The sequence below is a fragment of the Orbicella franksi genome, chromosome 2, assembly GCF_964199315.1.
Source record: "Orbicella franksi chromosome 2, jaOrbFran1.1, whole genome shotgun sequence".
Lineage (NCBI taxonomy): Eukaryota > Metazoa > Cnidaria > Anthozoa > Scleractinia > Merulinidae > Orbicella > Orbicella franksi.
In genome coordinates, this window is record NC_138146.1 from 11,266,217 (window position 1) to 11,286,013 (window position 19,797).

At 38.4% G+C, this 19,797-nt stretch overlaps 1 protein-coding gene across 6 annotated transcripts in view; it reads left to right on the top strand.

Moving 5' to 3' along the window:
* The window catches only part of LOC145479955 (tudor domain-containing 6-like), a 129,938-nt gene that overhangs the window by 73,171 nt on the left and 36,970 nt on the right, over nucleotides 1–19,797 (top strand). The window lies entirely within an intron of this gene.

Genomic DNA, 19,797 nt, shown 5'->3' on the forward strand with positions numbered 1-19,797 from the left:
CAAATTACCACAGTTCCGATGCATACATGCACTTGCTGTTAATCACTAAATACACTTGTCAAAATGTTATTTTCACAGCATATAGAACCACACGATTTTTCCCATGCCATCCCCGATCTCCGCAAGGCCTTGCACTGTTTGCTGCCATAGCGACCAGTCATGTTTATTACTGTTCAAAGAGGAATCATTCGTTCATTTGACATATATCTAATGTTGCAATATAGTATCTTTAATCTCTTGGCATGGTATATCTTTAATAATGATATTTTAAGGCTGTAAAGTAAAATAATCGGAAAGTGAGGTACCAGATGCATTTTTATGCTGTTAAACATGACCTATATTTTGCCGTTATTTTTCACACGCTTCATAGCTGTTTTTAAAATGGTTCGGAAAACCACTATATCAACATATCTGAGATTAGTTTAAAGCGAGGAATAAATTAGAGTGGTTGTTCCACATTTGTGTGAAGTTTGAAGTCAATTGAGTTTATTTTAAGACTTAAAGGGCATGTAAACCCAAAAAATGCTATTTTGGGGACCACATAGTCGTTTAGTACATACATGACATCTGTCAAATCTGTAGATCTTTTGTTCACTTTAGCCCGTTTTTACGTTGAAAAATCGCTTCAAAGTTCTAAACATCCGCCATCTTGAATTGCGCAATCTAGCAAATGACGTCACGGGTGGACCTTTAATTACGGGAAATCAAAGGTCTTTCTTGAACACGTTGTGAAATAAGCATATGTTTACATAGTTTCTTTTGGAAAAACACCACATCTTCATTATGGTAAAACGCTGTGTCGTTCAGTTTTGCAGTAATTCGAACAAAACAGGCCATACTATGCATAAGTTTCCATAAGACGCTAATTTGAGGCGGCAGTGGGTAAAATTTGTTCAAGGCGGAAATCGAGCCTAGTGAAAAGGGCCGATTTCGTAGAGCCGACGGAGCATTCGGTTATTTGCAACATTCATTTTTCTCCGGATTGTTACGAAAAAAGTTTCATGGTAGAAATGGGGCTGAGAAAGCAAAGTCCTTTACTTTCTGGTGCTGTACCGACGATAGAGTCTCCAGCAGCAACAAATTCTTGCGACAAACGAAAGCGGCCTATCCAAAATGAAGGCAGCAAAAACCGGAAATGGCTGACAGTGCCGATAAAAGGCCTAGAAGAAGTAGAGCTCTTCAAAAGCTTGAGGTTAATAGGGTAAACCACTTTATCTGCTATTCTTCGCAACACAGGTTATCTCTGCTTCCTTTGAGAAACCCTGCAAAGAAACAGCAGTAGAACAATATGTGTCACGCTTGCACATCATTGAGTAACCAGAAAGGTAATTACGGGAAACCACGTTTGTGCCTTTGTATATGTTGAGCCCATTGCTGCCAGTGCTGTAACATATTTTCAATAATTATGATGTAAATTAGCAATCACCTTCTTATCCCTCACTGGGTTGGTGGCTTCAACCCAGTATACGTGGTGCCAAAATCGGCTGGAAAGGTGCTTCGGATCTTGTTTACAGCACAAGATGGCAGCGCAACTCGGACATGTTTACCAAGATAACCCCAGCACCAACGAACAAGTTGCCGATAGGCAATGTATCGAAATCTCCACGAAAAATACAGAGAAATAACTATCTACACTAGTGTTGTACTAAAATAAAACCAGTTACGGCAGAGGTAAATCTGACAATTGAACCGCGATGGTTAAAATAAAAGTAAACGTACTCGTTTCCTGTGTGATTATCTGTGCCGTGCTGCTGCCTGAATGCGTAATAAGCAGTTTCAAGCACCCAAACATCAAGACAGGTTGACTGAAATCCTGGATGCTAGGTGATACATTTCATTTGTATTTCTGGCCTCTGATTTTCTACTTTTTGCCAGAGTTGTCCGATTTCAGCGCAGCAAACACTTTCGTGAGCAGTCGGCATTGGCTGACATACTTGACACTCGCACCTTTTAATGCACCCAAGAAAGGTCGGGAAAAAAGACAACAACAAAATTTGGTGAGCTTCTATTTGCGTGCTAATCTGACTATGCGCCAGCTTCAATTGATGTTCATCTGCTAAAAATGTAATTTAATTGCAAAATGATTAAATACCAGTCTGTGTTTCCAAGACGGTCTGAGTTGTTGTCATCTGGTTCTGGGCTGGCTTGTTGATCGTTTTGTCGGACCCTTCGTGGCTCAAATTGATACGGACGAGGCCCAGATTGTTCCACAGCTGCAACTGAATTTTCTACATCACTATCATACAAATTCACCAAATTTGAATCGCTGTCATCCGAAAAAAAGATCCTCCGAGCTATTCCCACTTTCCCGATCCGCCATAGAATTCTCATATGGAATCCCTATTGCGCAATGTTTGTGTTCCACCGCTTACGTCACGTCAGATGGCCATTGTTTTCACCGGAAGTGGTTTTTTTCTCGTAAAAGCTGTTTTTCTCCTTAACGAAACCCAAACGAGCAAAATAAATGCCAAATTCGTTTTCTACGTTGCTGTTTGCGTCGAATAAGAAAAACTGGTATTTTTGGGTTTACATGCCCTTTAAGCAGCGCTTCGTCCTCGCACCTTATTTCGGTCATTTTATTACACGAAAAACCGCACTTTGACCGCGCTTTCAAATTTTCGCGAATTTCTGAAAAATAAAAATTCGCTGGAACCTTTAAATATGATTTTTAGAATTAGGTCACCTAAGGGTATCTTTGGGCAAAATATGAGCGATTTGTCAAATGGGACGTTGACCGGCGTTTCTCGATCCTACCAGTCAGCCATTCTTAAGAGCTGCAAATTAACCCATTGACTCCTGGAGCTCTTTGCCAAGAATGCATTTTTTGGACATTTTGGAGATTTTCAGGCTGAATACGGGCCAAATTAGCTCCAATCTACTCAAGAAGGCATTTGCAACATGACAGCATGCCTTTCTTTCCATTAGCATCACATTTTATGACATTTTTGCACGGGCATGCACAGAAATAAAAATTTTGAAAGTGAACTACGTCTTGAGGCTTTTCGATATTTTAATTTTTTTTTGTGTCTTTCCTTTTTGTCCTTTTGTTTTCTTTTTGCTGCAGTGATGGACCTCCTACTGGGATTGCTCCCAGTTCAAAATATTCTGAGAAAGCATCATCGAGACGGGCAATTTTTACCAAGGAGTAGCCATGTGTAGTCGCAGGAAATTTGGCTCTGAGTTTTTCACTCAACTTTTTTAGCATTTTCGTGCATATTTCAGGCTCCATTGAGCCGATCACTCTGATCTGGGTATCATTGGAAAGGTCTTTTCCTCCTGCAGAAGTTGAGCATAGATGATGCCAATTTTGGTCAAAGGTGATGACGTCAGAAGTGTGGAACAAAGGCCAAGGCTCATCACAGCCAGTTACGGGCAGTACGGGAGTCAATGGGTTAAGCTATACAATGTAGTTTAGGGTATACCCCAACTATAGGGCTAAGATATTTTTCAACCCTTTTTAATCTGTGATTGTGCAAGCAAGTTACGAGTTGCATAGGTGGATCAGATAAGGGAAATTAGGGTTATTTGATCATCTCTTAAACCTCTCATCACAATCCCCCTGCTTTGCTAGGCTCGATTTTCGCTGCTTTCTCGAGTCTGGTCCATGTTCCTCCCCGACAAGAGACGGCTGGATGCCTGAGCAGCAAATCATGTCTGTGACGTAAATTCATAATTTAATTCTTGCAGCACTTCAGGTGGCCGGAAATGTCATCTGATGACAATCATAGGCAGGCCCACATGACGCCTACAGCTCGTAAAATTTGTGGTGTTTTTGCCACTTCTTTTAATTTTTGCCCTCCAACCTATTTTGTTTCACATTATTGTTGTGGAAGGGCATTACATGCTGTGTTCTATAGAAGCGTTTTTTTTTTTAAAAAGTAAAGCAGAGCTGTTTGACTATGATGTAGCAACTGTCATGTCAAAGGTCACACATATGTTGTATGGTGTGCATGGTGTTGACACCATGTTTATGTTTTGCTAGTTGGGTTTGCTTTGGCTCATTTCGAAATTTAATTTTGTGTGGCTTCGCCAGAGACTGGTGTCGCTTCCCTTCAAGAAGACTACCGTACACTGAGTGTTTTGTTTCTTGAGATCGATAGTTGCGTTTATCCCTCTCTTTGTTGACTTTGTTCGTTATCTGACATTCTGGCACCACATGATTCAAATATAGATTCTAACGCATGAGTCTGTCGACTATTGTGCGTGTTGTATATGCCACTATGGTTTAGATCAGGCAAGATTTCATCAGTTGACGGTATTTGGTTAAATGTCCCACTAATGCGATCGCACTTCACATCGCACAACTTCTTTGCTACTGCAAGAAAACTAATTTATGCAGTCTGCTCGATTCACGCAGGCAGATTCCTTATTGGTTGACTTTAACAATGCCAACTCCACGAGTCCAGCCGTGAGTTCGGGGAAGGAGCGCGGGCTCCTTTCCCGAACAGTGGCTGGTAATCGAGCCTACTGCTTTGCGAGGGTATAAATCACTTGACATCTCTAGGACAACGTGTTACGTAACTGTGAGTGTTGCACTAAAAATGGAACTGTTACTAAAAACTGCTTCAAATTTAAAACTTGTTAATTTGTTGCTCAGTGAAAGTGTTAATGATTGTAACTACACGTGAATATATGAAAGATATGTTTGAACTGGGAAGAAGGATATGAATAGGCCATGCGCACGGTGTTGGTGTACAGTCACTAATCATTGACAAATGTCCGACTTTTACTCAAATATTTTTTGTTATGGACTGAATGTGAACGAAAATAATCGTAGTCATAGATTCTCTGTTATATCAGCTTGTGGTGTTGTTGTTTGAATCTCCTCTCTTTTGCCGGGTTAGCGAGTAACAAGCAGAAACATGTACATGACTCACTGAAATTCTTCATAGGCGGCGTTACATTTTCAATCCCAAACGGTGCAGAGTTTGCAGCATTCACAGTGTTTGCAGTGTTTACAACTTGTCTAACGTTTGTTTGGTTTCCCGGTGTTAAATCGTGTCAAACATTCCGTTTCTGTCGTTTCTATCGTTCGTTTTCCTTCTATCGTTCATTTCGTTTTGAATGTTTAATTGCGCACCTCAAGTTTATTTATTCAAAGACCTACGTGATCGGTTGACATCGCGAGGGATTTCCAGGGACCCTTCATGCGAAAAACTGGCTTGGTAAACAAAACGATCATCTGTTTGTTGCAACTAATTTTGTAGTGTTTTGAAATGTTGAAAAAACTTCTAATGGGTTGTTTTGTGCAGACAAGAAAATGCAAGTCAAAATTGAAAGATCTTATCTTCCGCTGAAGTTAAGATTAACTGCTCGATTACCCATAAATAATGTCACAAAAATTAAGATATATCAACTGATAAAGCTGTTAAAAAAATTTTAAAAAATGGATAAATCAGTGGTAAACCTTTCTGCTTCATTCAATCTGGAATTTTACTGGCTGTGGGAACCAACGATTCTGATTGGCCAGCCTGTAATTGTATTTTATCAAGAGTCAACAAAAAGAGTCGACACAATCGTTTCGTCTGGAATCCGTCTAGGTTTTTTACGAAGGCACAGGAAGTTTTGTTTGTAGTTTAAAACAAGTTGTCATGTTAAACATGCCTTAATGTAACAGAAATTGACATGACATGAGTAATTTAATGCTGCCACTGAAAGCACGAAACTTTCATCTGATCCCATGTTCACTGAGTTCAAACTTCTCATAACACTGGCTCGTCGCACAGTAAATTTAGGAAGAGCAGCGTGGTTCTGGTCCAGTTTAGGAACAAAAATGATACTCCAACAGTCCTCCAAGTACCGTTTACAAGCAATTTACTTCAAACATTTTGCACGCTTTTTCAGTGCATTGGGAAAGCAAGCTTGCTAATGCTTTCAGTGAAATAACTCTCAACCAGTGTCTAAACCCATCCTTGAACAATGTTGATGAACATTTTAAATGGTCTGCGCGTTGGAAGATTCATAAACTATGTAAAATTTGCATTCGTTGTGCTAAAACTGTGCCTGCTTGTGCCTGCCTGTGCCTGAACTGTGCATCAATTGAAGCTGAAGTCGAGATTCATGTGCCAGTGGCAAGTCACCAAGTAACAGACGCAAGAACGACACCAAAGTTTTTTTTTAACACTTTATTTCAAACACATAGCACTATATTACAATATAATTTACTTAACCAAATTACACTACTTTACACAACTTACACTACATTTCAAATAGACTACATTAAACTACGTTACACTGCTTTACGTACATACGACGTGTAGTCGGTGAAAATAGGCTATTACTTTTTTTTACAGCGAATACTGTGCAGATCATAAAAGGTTTTTTTTTTCTTTAACTTACAATTCCCTTTTCTGTACATTTCGAGGCATAATTACACTTGTACGTTGACTTAAAATCCTTCTAAATGATACTTGAATTCCAGTTTCCTAGTAAATTCGTTCAAGCTTCCTTGTTTTGAACTAAGCTTATTGTTATAAATATAGTATTTAGCAAACAGAAGGACATAGTTAAGCTTTTTTAACATCTTCGGGGATGAACCGGGGTCAGGTTCATTTGACAATTTCCCAAAGAGTAATTCAATTGTGTCAAGTGAGTAGGAGATGTCATTTTCCTTGTTAAACCACTTAATTACTTTAGAGAAAAATTTTTTTGACCATCGACAATGGATGAATGAGTGGCTTATCGAGTCAGACTCCTGACAGTACACGCATGCACTGTTGCATTCTATACCATACAGACATAATTCCTTTTTCGTTACAATGATTCTGTGTAGAAATTTAAAGTAGAATTCTCTTAGTTTATTTTCTTTGCAGATGCCTTTAAGGTTTTTGAAGTAGACACTAAATTCTATATCACTAGTCTGCAAATCACGAGTCCATTTTCCAGGCGCCTTAAGTTCTACATCTAATTTGTTTTGAAAAAACCAATAGTAATCTTTACTCTTCATTTTCAGAAGGTACACATTTATTGAAGGTGATAGCAGGAAAAAAATGTTTTCTGGTGAGAAAGTAAATTTGGCATCCAGGTTTTGCATTGGTTTTTCAACAAGTCGCCGGGGTATTGCTGAAACTACTTGTAAATACTGTAGGAAACTGCATTTTAAGTCATACTTGTGGGTAAAATCACCATGCGAAAGAAAGGTGCCATTCCTCGTGAGGAGGTCGTGTATCCGGAAAATTCCTTTTTGAAACCACGATTTGTAAAAGAAAGTCTTTTGATCAATAAGAATTTCTTTATTGTTAAATAAGACCAAGTCTTGCCCAAGGTCAGATTCATAGGAGGATTTTACTTCAAGAAAGAATTGCAGCATTGAATTATCAGGGCTCGAAAAATATTTGAATTCCACCTTGCCGGTTGGGCAAGTAACTCTCAAATTTTGCTTGCCCGGGGCACTTCCCCGCTTGCCCAAGTTTTCAAACTCATAAATAATCCATGAACCCAAAAATGTCAAAACTACAGGCGTGTTTTAATGTAATAAACCCATCTTGACTGTAGTCCTCTTAGTGCTGATCACTTTCATGTTTACGCCATTATATTGTAATACTTCCACAACTTTTAACTTCTTCATTCCGCTTTTATGAAGTTGTACGGTTTGTAATAATTAACTTCGTTATCATACAGCCTTGAATCAATCTGTTCAATTCGTCGAAGATCGCGTTCGACTCTTTGAATGTCCACCTGCATCTTGTCTAGCTCCACGAAATCATTGTGAAGAGAAGCGCGAGAAATTTATAACACGCAGAATTAACAACAAGTCGCCTTCCCACTTCAGTTCTGTACAGAGAAACTGGAAAATGCTCGTAGAAAATTGCTAAAATTTTAAGAAATAACCACAGCATTTTCGTGACAACGTGGCTATTTTTAATCCTGGAAAGATAGTTGATCAGGGCAGATTTTGATTGCGTGCTAGGCAACCACTTCTCAGCCGTGAGCGCGCGTCACGCAATCAACAAAACAACGCTATGAATTGTAATTATCGTCAAGCTTTATCTTAACACTTGCATTGATTACCCTTGAGCCTAAAATTAACCTTTTCTTCTCAAAATCGTTATCAAAAATTTAGTTGGCGAACGGCTTGCCTGGGTCCTTGCCTGTGGGGCAAGTAAGGAGAGAAAGTTACTTGCCCGAAGGGAAAATTTACTTGTCCCGGACGACTGGACGGGTTTTTTTTTCAAGCCCTGATTATAGAATTGTGGCATACCAGTCCGCTCAAGAAACTTCGAATCATAATTGCATCTTAACAAAAAATTAAGACCGCCGTACATGTCAAAAAAATGGTTTGGGATTGTTTTCCAAACCTCGTTTCTTTTGTCATCTTTAGCTAGAAGTCGCGATATCCAAGTTAGCCTTAAGGATTTTGTCATTACATCTGCGTTTGGAACACGCAATCCTCCTTTTTTGTAATTTTGATACATCACTTGACGCTTAATCTTATCTTTCCTTTTTTTCCAAATGAACTGAAAAATAGATGTACTAATGGTTGGGATACAATTCGTAGAAACATCTAGAATTGACATAGAATAGACTAGCTGCGGGATACCGAGGCATTTTGTGATTAGGCATCTGCCTAGTATTGATAGATTCCGAGATCGCCAAACCTCTAGTTTAGAGCCTAATTTTTCGATTTTAACCTGAAAATTCTTTTTATTATTTTGCTTTTCATCATACGATATGAAGATACCTAATGCTCGGACCGGTTCTTTAGGCCATTTAATTCCAAATGGTTTTTCTTCCCTATCACGCCAAGGGCCAAGCCACAAAGCTTTGGTTTTAGTGGGGTTTAATCGTAAACCGGAGACATTCCCAAAGGAATTTAACACTTGAGTTGCTTTCTCAACAGAGTCGAGGCTACTGCAAATTAATGATGTATCTTCGGCAAATTGACTTATTTTGGCTTCGGAGTTGGAGATTTTGATTCCTTGTATTTGTTTGTCGTGCCGTATCTTACATGCTAAAATTTCAGCTCCCAAGATGAAAAGGTAAGGTGACAGAGGGCAACCCTGCCTAACCCCTCTTGATAACTGAAAATAATTTGTGGAAAATCCATTGTTCAGAACCGCACTTTCAGGTGTAGTATAAAACGTGGAGACCCACCGTTTGATGCTGTCACCAAAGTTAAAGGAGATTTAAAGTATTCTGGATAAAGGACCATTTGATGGTGTCAAATGCTTTCCGGAAGTCAAGTAAAAGTAATATTCCAGGAATATTTTGTAGTTTGGTCTGTTCCAGGATGTCGTTTATCAACCTTATATTTTGACCAATATATCTTCCTTTCGCAAAGCCAGTTTGGTCAGGATGGATTATCCTTGGTAAAACATTTTTTATTCTCTTTGCTATTACTTTTGACGCGATCTTGTAATCTAAATTTAAAAGTGTAATTGGGCGTCAATTTGAAAGTTCTGACAAACAAGAATCGTCCTTTGGCACAAGAGTTATTACACCTCTGCGTTGAGATATCGACAGCTTTCCTTCTTTGTATGCAGTGTTAAAACTATTTACTAAGTCGCGGCTCACTAAATCAAAGAAGCAATTGTAGAATTCCGCTGTGAAACCATTATCTCCAGGCGACTTACCAGCGGGGAAGGTTTTTAAGACTTTGGAACATTCCTCTATCGTTATGTAACCCTCTAGGTCCTCTCTTTCTTCGTCTGTTAATTTATCAGTTTGCAGATCACGCACAAAATCATTAAAGGCCTCATTGTTATCCTCGTCATGCGAAGTATATAAATTCTCATAGAAGGATTCGATTTCTTTCATTGTCTCGTCTTCTTCAACAAGTATTTTGCCGTCTTCTCTTTTTATTTCCTTAATTACTTTACGGTTGAAATTCCTTTTCTCTAAATTAAAGAAGTACTTTGTTGGTTTTTCACCTTGTTCAACCCACCTGACTTTAGATCGAAAGATTGCACCTTTCCCTTTGGCTTGGTAGATACGTTGAAGTTCGATTTTTAAGTTGTCGTAATCTTCAATTTCAGCGCTTAACTGTTCGTCCGTATTACAGTCGTCAATTTTAAGTTCTAAAGCTTCCAAACGCTTTTGAAGCTCCGTTTCTCGAATTCTCCGTTGTTTTTCTTTGTGTCTTGAGTATGAAATGGTGAGACGTCTTATTTCCATTTTAATTAATTCCCACTTTAACCGATCTTCTTTCAAATCTGAATACTTCTCAAGTATAGCCGCGTAGTTTTCTTCTTTAAGGTCGACATGTTCATTGTCTTCCACTAGGGAGTTGTTGAATTTCCACAAGCCGGGACCACGCTTTTCACTAAAAATTTTAAGATCAAGTACAACGGCTTTATGATCCGGAGCATTTGAAACTTTCGTATATGTTTTAACGACCCAGTTTTCGACTGATTTCGATACTAGGAAGAAATCAATTCTGGATCTGACTTTTTAGCAATTTGGACTCATAAGTAAAGCTTCTTTCATTTGGATAAAGCTTCCTAAAAACGTCGATTAAGCCAATGTCATCCATTATCACGATAAGGTTATCATGATATAAAGTTGGTCTCCTAGGAATACCGCCCTTTTTGTCAAGGTAACATTCCAATCTCCTCCCACAATAAGATTACTAATTTCCGTATGTGACATCAGGTATCTATTTAAAGTTAACAAGAATTTCTGTTGTTGTTGAGAGTCATTTGGAGCATAAATATTGCAGATTGAAATTTTGCCTGAATTGTAGATCAAATTAAATGACACAATTCTGCCGTCAAGATCCTTACCGGTCACTTCCACTTTCTGTTTGCTTGAAGGATTTATCGAAATAGAAACTCCTTTACTATGGGTTGACCCATGGGAAAAGAAAATAGCACCTCCCCACTCACTTTTCCATATCGATTCATCGTTTTCTTCCGAGAATGTTTCCTGGAGAAGGTAAATCTGACAATTTTGATCTTTCAGGAATCTAAAAATACTCCTTCGCTTAACTTGGTTTCTTAAGCCTCTAACATTTAAAGATAGGATACTAATTTTCACTTGCGTCGACATGACCGTCACATACTAATGTTGACAAACAATAATTTTATCATGGGAAGCAACAACTGATAAGCAGATTTGAAATTCACAGGTTCGCAATAATAACAACTTATGATTAGACTGTCGTCATGAAATAAAAGGGAAGAAAACAACAAAATTACACTGACGAATACAATCGAAACAAACACACACACAAAACACAAACATATACAAGCGTTTAACTGCATGCTATCTAAGAGCGTAAAGGACTTTGTGTCTTATCCATCCTAATTTGAACTCAAAACGAAAATAATAATTTATCAGTAGGGCTTAGTCGGGCTAGCTTACAGTCATACGTTGTCGAGGTCTTCCTTGGAATGAATCCGTTTGGGTGCACCATCAGGCGAGGTCTTAAATTCATAAATCTTGCCGTCCATGGACCATACACTGACCAAAAGTCCATCTTTTCTCATTTGGTTGGCTTCTTTCATTAAATCTTTTCGGAAGGACGTTAGGTTTTCGTTGATGTAAAGACGTTCCGCGGCCAAAACCGTGGCTGTTGTGGAATGTGGAAACAACTGTGTAATCCTCACATTTTTAAGTTCAGTTCGCTTTTTATAAAGTGCAGTTTTCTTCTTGTGGCTGATAAACTTTACGATTATATTCTTCGTTTTGTTCTTTCCACTGTATAATTTATGTGAGATGTCGATATCATCACTCTGGACCGGAACATTTAACACCTCACCCAACTTGAAGACCACATCTTCCGTGGAAGTATACAAATCTTCGGAGACGCCGTGAATTTCCAACGAGTTCTTGCGTGTATACTGTTCAAGATCATCTTGAATTTCTTACAGCTCATCAACCTCAGATTTCTGATCATTAACTTTCTTTCTGAGTGCTTGTAATTCTAATTTCATCGCATCGTTAGCCTTCATCGCCTTGCTCAGAGACACCGTGAGGGAATTCAGTTGTTGTTCTTGAAAGCGAAAGGAAGATTTTAAATCGGCCACCTCGTTTGCCATTTTTATGTTTTCGATCTGTATATCTTTAAGAGTGGTTTGAACGCTTGAAAGCATATCTTTTATAACTTTAACACTTGGTTCTTGCTCAGGAACTGTTACGTAGAACTGGACCTCTGATTCTTCATCACCCTCGCCGCCATCTTTATCGCTGGCACACTCAGTCGCATCCATGTTGGGTTTCTTGGCCGAGTTTGATTCGTCTTCAGTGGAACCTCGTTCGCCTCTTTTGTGTTTACCTCCTGACTTGGTGTTGCATACTTAAATATTTACCTCTTATAGCAAATTTTGCTCGAATTTAGGACGGAGTTGGGCTCCGCTCAAAAGTTGCGTCCGAACTCTACGGTGGCACGCATGCTCCATACGACACCAAAGATAGCTCAAAACCCGGGTTCTAAACGATACTCAAAATAGAAATCAAACGAATGATAGAAACGTTACGAACGTATGATAAAAACAAAACGAATGATAGAAACATTGCAAACAATAGAAACAATCCAAACGATGGAAACGAAATGAACCAAACGAACGATGCAAATGTTTTCACAAGCTGGACAAAACGCTTATGTTTAACATTGAAATTCGAACCAAAACTTTGGTTCAAAAATATGAATGTAATGCTAGAAAATCACTTTTATCTTTGATTGTGTTGACTTTCTGTGAAAAATACCTATTCGACTTGAATCTGCAACTCGTGTACACCTCAATTTTCAAGACTTCTGTCTCAAAATTGTAACGGCAACGGAAAGGATGTCAAAAATTTCAAACTCGTTCACTCCTGTTTTTATCATTAATTTCCTGTGTGGTGTTTTCATTTTTTTTTCAAGTGAAAGTAACTAGATATTGTGGGATTTTCTCATTAGGAGATAAATGGGTTATTCCAGAAAAAATACACACACCCCCGACGGATGGCAAACTGGAAATTCTCGCGGGAGGGGGGTTGATGGCTCGGGAAATCCGGGCGGAAGGGGGCATCTAAACCTAAAAATTCTTCCTCGGGGGTCACTTTTAACTTTAACCTCGATCGATATATTTTAACCACTTAAAAAAAGAACTTTGCAATAAGAAATCTTGTTGAAGAACCAGCGCGTCGATTAATGGATAACAACAGCTTTACGACCGGATAAAACACCATCGACTGAGCACGCAACACCTGGAACATTTTTACGGTACCCAGGCCACCCGTGCCCGTGCTTTGTAACATCCTCAAAAATGCGAAGAAAAGACGACTTAGGTTGGGAGTCAGTTGTACTTTATTGTTTTATTCAGGCAACCCAAGAACTCGTTTTGTTGGCTAACATGCGTGTGCACAATTTGCGTATAATTTCTTTCTTACCTTTAGGATGTGTAACCGTAAAATCGTGGTGACGAATTTAGCATTGGAAATCTAAACGACCTCGCAAGAGTAGAACTTGTTTATAAACAAATATACTTATTTCGGCATTGTTAAGTTCTTTAAGTATTTCACATTGAAGATTCCTCGTCGGATCTACAGGAGTTTTAAGCAGTTTTATCTAGGCTGCTTCCACTTAATTATCCGTGCCTTACAATCGATTTGGTAAAAGACAAGTTTATAGAACGTGGGCATTACGCATGAAAACTTGAACGCTTGAAAGAAAGGCAAGAGTTCCAGTTGACCTACAGACCCATAAAGGTAACGAAATTTAAAATTAATCTAGTTTGAAAAGCTTTCTTGATAAGCTGAAGTAAATGTCACACTAACAGTCCTAACAACGGGAACTCGATCTTGTAAACACGTGCCAATGTAGGCCGTCTTGTCACAGAAAACTGAAATTTTTGTTTTATTTATAATCGCCTTAAGGACATTTTCGCTGTAATTTTTCTTACGTCTACATAATTTTTAAGACTTACGAATTTCTTATCTTGTACATTTGTGATGGTAGAGAAAAAGGCACATGGCGTTTTAGAGGAGAGTGTGAGATCACTTAAACGTTAAACACGATCGTTTGAATACCGTAATCTGATTTTAAAAATGTTGAAATTTAACCCGTAAAATTCACAATATTCGCCGAGCGTTTAAAATTATAATAAACAGGGATCTTTTGGATGAAACGTTACATCTTTTCTATTGCCTGTTGTTTCCAGTTAGGGCCTTTAAAAAAAAGATGGAAATCCGGGCAGGAGGGGGGTCCTTGAGCTTGGAAATCCGGGTGGCAGGGGGGCTCTGGCGGTCTGGGAAATCCAGTCAGAGCGGGGTGGGGGGGTCAAAAATACTTGCCATCCGTCGGGGGTGTTTGTACTTTTTCTGGAATAACCCAATGCACATATAATACATTTTCATTTATTGTCGTCAGATTGTTATAGCTGTCCTTAAATTTTATACTCCACCGTGTTTTATAGCGTTACATATTTTGTAACGGCTCTACACCAACACCGTGCGCATGGCCAAGAACGCTGTGGGTTGATATCTGGTGTAACTTTGATGATCAATGTCTTTGAAGCTCATATCTATTAGTTCAAATAGCTCAGATTACATTCATCAATAATAGATGAGCTTGGGGAATGGTGCCTGAAAGGGAAGGTGGGACCACAAATCAATTCAAGCCCAATGCGTAGGGTATCCATGACAACCCTGTGAGCGACAACCACCAGGCACTGTCACACTGATCTGAAAGAACAGTGGAAGCAAAGATACTTACCTCATTCTTACCATGCTAAGGGGAGGTACAGGCTGGGAGTAAAGTCAGCGAGAACTATCCGGTAGCGAAACAAAAGGTGCGGAATGACTTGACGTCTGAAGCCAAGCTGTAAACATGCAAAGCCCCCTGTGCAAAGCCCCCAGCCAACCCGCACCAATGCCCATGGAGCGACTGCTGGTCAGCATTGTTTCACGTTTAACTTTGACTAAATTACATTTAACCACATTTAATTGTGTTAAAATTTCCGGTTCATGTGTTGGTCAGGAAAAGTTTTAATCTCAGTTGTTTGGGCTTACGTCATGCGATGATGGAACAGATGCTGCAAAAGATTCATTCAAGTCACGAAAAGGTTGGCTTATATCTGTCAACAGTGTGTTACTGCATCGATAAGCAGTTTTTAAAGTGCTGCTATCATTGAACATAGGCATGCAAGGCATGTAAGAGTTTTTTTTTGTGACTTAAAAGCCCTTGAGGTAGCAGTACTCAGTGGACTCAACAATTATGATAAGGGTAACTCATTCACGTATACTGGTCCCAGATTCCATTCAATGTCATTATATAGTTTAATATTGTTGTACAAACTTTGATGATTGTTGTCCCTAAATATTTCACAACGATTCTTCAGGACAACTCTTTTCCTTCTTTTTCTCCTTTTTAGCTGATATCCCAACAAAATACTTCATGAAACAGATATGCTCTTTTCGAATACTACTTTGTCTGAATTTGTTAAGTATAGACAACCTTGGAACAGCCACAGTACTCTGTTAAATAAGCATCTTATCTTTCTATTTTACCGTATAGCAATCTTAAGTCTTGAAGGTTCTCGACATCTAAGCTTGCGTCTTTCAGTCATACCTTTGCATCATCCGTTACACACGAAAATGAGTGGTAAATTGCTTGTTTGATTGATTGCAAGTATCCGTTTTCAAACAACATGTACGTGTGTTCGTGTGTCGAGAATGTCATCTCAAATGACGTCTTCAACTCCAAGAAAAGCTGCTAAAATGGGAGATAGCCGAAATCAAGCGGTCCTTCTGATTTATTGTAGGATATGGATTCTTTTGCTATTCGCTTGGGGAATCTTGGCAAGACGTCTTACATATCTATGAAGAATTTATTCCGAACGCGTTACACGGTGTGGCATTTGTCAACTACAATGAGCGTGACACAATTGTTTAGCGGAGAATCTTCATTCTAGAACATGTTTCGAATTTTGCATCCAAAAAGTTCTCTGCTGTCTTCGGAAAACAAACTTGTATTTTGCTTCTCCAATCAGCAGAAGCAAATCCTCCTTTGTTGAAACAATGGTGGAGGGAATCGTAAGCTCTCTCATCTCTTATATTTGTCAGTTCAACATTCGCATATTTGCATTTCTTTCGCTGTTGCGCAGGGTTGATATATCAGACTTTCCTCAAAGCCAGTAGGCAAAATTGCAACAACTTCTTTATCTTCTTCTTCATCATTCCTCGGGAAAATCATGGGTTTGCTCACCGAGCACTTTGATCTTTTCTCGCTTTAACCATTTTCGAGTTATTTTTTTATGGAAAAAAATACCTCTTAGTCGGCGCATTGGGTATGTTATGGACGGGTCAATGGATGAGTGAGTGAGTGAGTGAGTGAGCGATGTATGTATGTCACACCAACAAGATTGGATCTACTATAAACAGCCAATCAAATTTCTTGTTGTAAGGGTAAATGGTATGTGACAAGATTTGTTCCCCGACACAGTTTAGAACGGCCATGATTATTCTTCTATAAAAGAGGAGGAAGTATTCATATACTGGGCTTACTTTGACATTTTCTGTTGGTTAGGCTGAGGATTTTAGTTACGAACAAGATGAGCCTTGAGGTTTGAAACAGTTCGTGAGTTAGTAGTATGCAAATGCAACAAGACATTTTTATTTTTAGTTACAAAGGTAACTTGATACTTTTGTTTTTCACAAGGAGTAAACTCAATTAGAGGTCACGAATTGTCGCTTCTAGTTCTTAGGACATGTTTTAGAGGAGACAGGACTATTTAGATTTGAAACAGTTTTAACGTTTACAATAGTAAGTGCGGGTGACGATTGTTTTGTTCTTGTTGCATGCAAATATAACAAGATATTTTTATTTTTTAGTTAGAGAGGGTAATTTGACACCCTTGTTTTTCACAAGGGAGTAAATTCAATTAGAGCTGATAAATTGTCACCACTCTTTCCCACAAGATGTTTGCTATCTTTAGTTACAAATGGTAACTTAACACTTTTGTTTTTTATATAGGAGTAAATTCAATTAGAGCTGACAAGTTATCGGCTATTGTTACCAGGATATTAAACAAAAAAAGCTTTCATTTCTGGACGGTTTTTACGTCTCTGCAGTAGCAGTTTATTTTTATTTGAAGGGCATTTTATGACATTCTTTTCAGTCCGATATTTTTAAAGGTAAAAAGTATCAAAACTGCTCAAATGTTCTTTGAAGACTGCATGGCACCAAGTTAAAGTGCAATTTAATTAAATCAGACTTTCAATGTGTCAGAGAGGTTTTTTTCTCATTCTTTCTATTTTCAGTGCAGTAGTGTTGTCATGTTGTGTTGTGTAAAAAGGGTAAACTTAAGACTCGTATAGAATGCGAAAAGGTCTCTTAACTTGCGTATTTTTGAGCAAAAAGTCCTCTTGGGGGTTGGAAGGGCTATGTGATTGGTGAGTGAGGGGGTCATGCATGTGCACGTGTCACACCAATCACAGTGTGGGTTTTATCAAAGAACTAATCAAAGAAAAAGAATAAGATGGTATCTACCTTAATCTGGAGACGTGTCAGATTACTGTACTTTGTTCAGTCAAACATTTTATGTCTTACTATTTAGCTATCTTACCATTACCAATGTAACATCGTATGTACATCATAAATTCTCAGTTTCTTTCTTGCTGTACATGTACATTGCAACCAAAAAACTTATCAAATTAACCAAATCATCACTGTAAACAGCTCCATGAATGCTCCCATCTCCGAGACTTCACAAAAAAAAAACCTCTTGCACGCCTTGCGTGCCTATGTTTAACGAGTGATAGCTAGCGTAGCGTAGCTAGAATAAATTATAGCAGTACGTGGAGGAAGAAATAATTCACTCGCTCGGTCCGTCGGTCAGTCAGTGGATGGGTCGTAAACAATTTTTGTGTGGTAATTCCGCTGACCAGGGTATTTCATGAGAGGGCTGACCATTGTGAACAGAATGGCTTCCAAAGCGATAAACTGATCTTTCACATTTGGAGTCGAACAAATGATCCCAAATTAAAGAATATTTGGTAGGCAACAAAGGTGGTGGTTGTATAATTTGATCCATTGATAGCTTTGTCATCGGTTTTTAACAAACTTTGCCAAAAATTACATGCGATGGTTTTACTCGAGAATTGTTTTTCTTCCACAAAGAATTATTTCAAATTTCCATATCGTCTCATTTTTATTTTTATTTTTACTTTTACCCATTTTGCTTGAACATTTTTATTTTCCTTTATAAAAGCAAACCATCCCTTGTAGCTCTGAGGAAAAAACGAACCGCCAACCCTTGAATCCAACTTCCGATTCCCAGACTGAATCCTTACTGCTGCGCCACCCTGCAATTTTAACTTGTTATTAGGGAATACAGCTATTAATTCATCACAGTTTTGTTGAAACCGTTGATAGATTAGTGATTACTGCAGGCTTAAATGATTCGCAAAGCGAGCTACTACAAATTCAGATGGTTGTTGTTCTCTGCTGGGAATCACTCAATATGCTCACCAAATGACTTGTTTGTCTATTCATGGATATTTTGGATGCTGGGCAGATGTTCATAGTCACTCTCCATTGGAGATCGCTGTGCTCGTGCTCGTGCTTGGAAAAGTCAGCTGACTACAAAGCGCATGGCTTGTTTCAAAAAGCTTAGCCATTCGCCAAGTCTGCTCTTATGTTAGTAATTTCTATCCCTTGATTCAACATTATTTTTAAGTGCAGTGAAGAAACGGATGTGTTTGTGATAACTTAAGTCCTAAGGACAGAAACTTCGATATCAGAATCGCCCTAGGCTTGATAGGGTAATTTTAAAGGAAAGGAGACTTACAATAAATGTGGATTTGGTCTCATTTGGAAGAAATTAAGGTCATTATAGTTATTTATCTGTTAAGTACGGTGTACAAAACACATTCAGATTTTTGCTAGAACTCGCTACAGTCATAATGATCAAAACAGCTCAAGTGTTCCACGTAAATAAACTTTATTTATTTATTTATTTATTTATTTATTTATTTATTTGATAAACAGATTATGTGTAAATTAATGACTGCTGTTTAATTTATGCCGTGTCAGGCGACCGTGACAAACTCCTAAAAATGTTTTTAACCACCCTTGTAATAACATGATTGTTTAAAATATTACGAGTTGGCATAAAAGCCTTCTGATAGATTGAAGCTGTGACTTTCCCTATGGCTGTTTGTATGAGTCATGATATTTCACAAACAATACCTTTCAAATGGCATTGTGCATGTGTTGTCTTTAGGTCTATGATTACTGTTTTACAAATAGTGATATGAAAGGGTTAAATGCATTTCTTCGCATCATCTTGAATGAAAATTTATTGTTTTTGAACTTCCTATCACATTTCGTTTATTTGGTCATCTTTATTTGCGGGTTTTACATTTCAACGAGTGTCGCACAGGGGTATTCTCTTGATGCGTGATTAGCTGATTTTATTTTCTGTAAAACGTGAATTTAGGAAATTATTCTTCGTGACTCGTGACCTGAAGGTTTTGCGTGACCCGTGAAGAACCTGAATTTTTCACCGATATTTGTGATTTTATTACTCTATTCTACGTGATTTTCAGATGCAAGTCCTCTGAATGGTTAGAGTCATCTATTGAGAGTGATTTAAGTATGCGATTCGCAATATGGTGCCTTGACTTAGCCATTCGCGATTTCACTTTCTTCAAACACTGCTTCTAGTGTAAGTATAGGTCATTAAAAAGAGTATCTTACTTGCTTATTTTTGTGATGCAGGAAAACGAAATTTTTATATCTGTGATCCGTGATCCTCTATTTTTTGCATTCGTGAGCCGTGCCAGAGATCCCCCTGTGCGACCCTCTTCAAACCAAACAGCGTTTTAGACTTGCGAGACTTGCTCATTGGATGTACAATGACCTCCATAGTTTTT